General features: G+C 33.2%; 1 protein-coding gene across 1 annotated transcript in view; it reads right to left on the bottom strand.

The window, feature by feature from the left end:
- The window catches only part of LOC107706599 (serine/threonine-protein phosphatase 2A 55 kDa regulatory subunit B delta isoform), a 119,650-nt gene that overhangs the window by 75,688 nt on the left and 39,668 nt on the right, over window positions 1-4,294 (bottom strand). The window lies entirely within an intron of this gene.

The raw sequence follows: 4,294 nt of genomic DNA on the forward strand, positions 1-4,294 counted from the left end.
TAGAAATCAGATAACTGCTGGACAATAACCAATAATAATTATTTGTTTATATACTACAAACACTTATCACATAAATTTTTTTTATTATCACATAATAAGGCAGAATATACTGTAATGAATGCTATGTCAATTAGCACTGCATTGTTCATATAATTTATTTATTACCTGGAGATGACTCGAAAAACACAAATAAACCATATATTGTAGCAATCATATGTTTAATGTCTTCATGTTTCCAAACGTTTCTGTTTTTCTGTGAAAAGTAAACGGTTCAAAAACTTTTTTGAGTGTATAGGCAACTTTAATTTTTCTCTTATTTCTAGCTTTTAATTGGCTAAGAAATCAGATACACTGCTGGACAATAACCAATAATAATTATTTGTTTATATACTACAAACACTTATCACATAAATTTTTTTTATTATCACATAATAAGGCAGAATATACTGTAATGAATGCTATGTCAATTAGCACTGCATTGTTCATAGTATGTTTAAAGTCTTCATGTTTCCAAACGTTTCTGTTTTTCTGTGAAAAGTAAACAACTGCTTTCATACAGCGATAGACACATTTGTCCATATTAGGGATTTCCTGGTACTTTCTGCACGGAGCGCCCTCCGCCTCCGTGATGTTCATCTCGCCTTATTCTGGGTCTGAATAAAACATCAGATCATGCACAGACTATCCTGTCTCTTTGAATTTAAATCTATATTTATTCACACCGGCTCTTGAAAACCTCTATGCAAACACACTTGCCTGAAAAAGTGTTGGGGGCGAATTTACGTGATATTAAAAGTGTGTGTGTGTGGGGGGGGGACTTTTTCTCTGAGGGTGAGAAAATTTTCATTTGTAGACAAACTATTCCTTTAATTATAAAACATAATAATTTTCTTATTGAGGAGAGGTGTCCTATTCCTTTAAGCTACTGGATGATAAAACAGGCCCCAAAAAAATCCTTTTATCCTTTTATATTAAAGATTAGTCCAGATCCATATAGTGACCAATATCACAGAGTGGCTCTTTTGACTCCGCCTAGCAACCATGCAGAACACTTTAGCAACTGCACTGCAATGGCCTGGCAACCTGGCAAATCTTTGCCACACATTTTCTGTTTATAGCACCAAAAGCACATCAATCCAGAACAATAAAAGCCCAAATTTTACCTTACAATATTCAACTGTCTCCTTTTTTCCACCCAGAGAACCATTATCAGAATTTACCTCTTGAGCTCCATCTTCACCTGTTAAAATACTGTACGATGTGAAGCAAAGGTGATTATATGCATGCTTCCGTTAAAGAGCATTTTTAAAGTTCTTACAGCGGCAATCTTTCTTCTGTCATGAATATTTGATTGGGTTTATGTTCAGGCCAACAACGATGGGTTTCATTTCAGATTTCATTGCAATTTTTCCCTGGATACCAATGCTCCAGAAAACTGATTATCTCTCTATATCAGGACACAGACACCGGTTTTATGCTCATACGTTTTTGATGATGCTTCTTTATGCATCGGATCCTCCACAAATGCTGTTGAGATTTGTTTATCTCTGAGCAAATCTTGAGAAGTTGATACCAGCCTGAACATATGTTGTACTGGCTTTATTCACACAGGACCATCCTCCTCTTACTGGTATTCAAAATGCATGGGGATAGCATGCATTTAAACTAGCCTAGTCTTACATAATGCAATTCAATAAGTTATGATAAAATAATTTAAAAGGTAGGTGTTGCCAAGAACAATCTCAATTTTTTCCAAGGGCCTTGGTAGCAAGTAAAGTAGGTAACCTTCAATTGTTACCTTAAAGAGCAATTTTACCTGGTTTAACTCATAAAAATGAGTTTTGGTTGGTTGATTCAGTAATGCTAAATAACATCTTTTGATTTAAATAAAACCCATTAATTTACCTGACCATTTTTAGGTTACTGTCTTGAAAAAAATTAAGATTAACAATAATTATTTCTCATGACAGTCTATGTACAATTTCAGCTAGTTTCTCATGTTTTCTGTACCACTGTTCACTGTGCATAATTTAAATTATTATAATGACTTAGATAAACCTGACTCTGAATGGGGAAAAATAGTGTTAATGACTTTCAGAGAGTTTCTTTCTGTATTAAAGCACTGAATTGCAGTTTTCCACCCAATTTTACTTCAATAATGTGATGCATTTCCAAATGAAGCAGGATATTATTTATTGTGAAACTACTTGTTAAATGGACAAACAGTAATTGAATTGAAATGAAATTTCAGGCAAGCTAGATCCATCTTACTAAGCTGAAAATAAATATAAGAAATGGCTGGTGTAAACATCAATTTTACCAGATTTCATATCTCACACTATTTCCATAAGTTGAAATGTGTGCCAGCGGGACGACTCTGATATATCTTACCCAGCAGTCTTTCACTCCAGGAAAGCAGTTCAGTCAACATCGAACACGTTCTAGCTCTAAAGAGACTTCACAGAAACAGATCAGATGCTTCTGTTTCTCAACCAGCCACTTCTCGGCAAATGCTGCTTAATTGTAATCAATGAGTTTAAACAGGGTTAGTATAGCTCTGGGAATTGAAAAGCGCTGCTTAAGGTATGAGAATAAAAAGAAAGAGATAGGGAGGCCAATTTTGAGCATTTTCTAGTCTTAACACTGAATTTTATGTAAAATATAAACCCCCTCAGGCATAAGGCTACACCTCCAGCTTACGGACATGGTGACACACTTGCAGAAAAGCAGAGGCTCGATGTTGCTTCTGCTTTTTATTCAAAAGTGAGGAGCCCTGACTCTCGCTCTCTCTCTCATGACAAACTCTTACTGTGCAACACACCATGAGAGCCGTTTCATCATTGGAGCTCTGTTCACAACACAAGTTTGACAAACCATGCAAGGAATAATGGGAGAATGAGGGTTTGCTTTCTATTTTTAAGCAAAGGAGTAGTTTTAAGGACATTGAGTAAGACACTGGTTGTGTGAATGTGCATTAGAGCCCTGAGCTTGCATCATATTTTTTGTGAGCCGTGCATGACAACCAACGCTTAATGCAACAATCATTTATACCTTATAGACTTTAGTCAACAACATATTTGAGTCAATGTAAATAAGGCTGCGAGGGATATTTTATTGTACTTCTTGTGTACATTTGTTGATTGTTCAGCCCAGAAGTCATATAAATTCTACATGATTTTAAAATGAAACAGTGTAAAAAAATATTTTAACAATTAATATGCATTGCAACCTATTGAATATAGCATTTTACCTAAATATAGCAGAGTAGTAAATAGAAAAAGAACAAAAAATGTAGCATGTAAATATTACAATGACATTGCCAGTTAAATTGTGATTTATTAATAAATATTCTAACAATTTAAGTCTATTGGAGATTATGGATAATTGTACGAGTAAAATATGTATTGGCAGCATCTACAGTACAATGTAAAAGTATTTATACACAGTTTTAAATATGTAAAATTGAAATATATTTATATTACAAATATATTTGTTACATTTGACTATTATACAGATATTTTTAAATACATTTTAATAATAAAAAAATATTATTGTGAATTAAAATGTTAAAATTATGTCAAGTTTAGGTCAAGGTCAAGGTCAACTTTATTATCCCCGAAGGGCAATTTGTTTTACAGCCAACAGTAAATCATATGCAAACAACAAACAAGCAACCACAACACAGACAAAAACAATGACTTCCGTTTATAATATACATAAAATTATTTATAATTTAAAAAGCCAATGGCAGCTGGTATAAAATAATTTTCAAATCTATTGGTCCTACATGAAGGCAAATAATATCTGCGAGTAGAAGGAAGCAACTTAAAAACATTCTGCAAGGGATGGCTGGGATCATTCATAATTAACTCAGCCTTCTTCAAGTTTAGGACTGCAAAAAGTAATGAAATCCTTCAGAATGAAAGATCTAGAAATCACACAGAACAGAGAGATACTGTTATAATATCAACTTAGTTGAACACGTTAAATATGTGATGGCAATGAAGAATTCCCTTAGACTTAATCATTTAAAAAAAAAAAAAAAAAAAAATTAATTCTATGCATTCAATATTATATTAACCCAAAAGTATTCATAAGTAATATGCACATATCAAAGTTCAACCTAAAACCTAAAATACTTAAAGGGGTCATATGATGCGATTTAAATTTTTTCTTTCTCTTTGGAGTGCATAAAGAAGATTTGTAAAGTTGCAAAGACTAAATCCAAAGAGATATTCTTTATAAAAGTTAAGAGTCAACCACGCCTACCTAAAACGGCTCATTCTAACACGCC

Source organism: Sinocyclocheilus rhinocerous, unplaced genomic scaffold (genome assembly GCF_001515625.1).
Source record: "Sinocyclocheilus rhinocerous isolate Xijiao unplaced genomic scaffold, SAMN03320098_v1.1 scaffold2189, whole genome shotgun sequence".
Lineage (NCBI taxonomy): Eukaryota > Metazoa > Chordata > Actinopteri > Cypriniformes > Cyprinidae > Sinocyclocheilus > Sinocyclocheilus rhinocerous.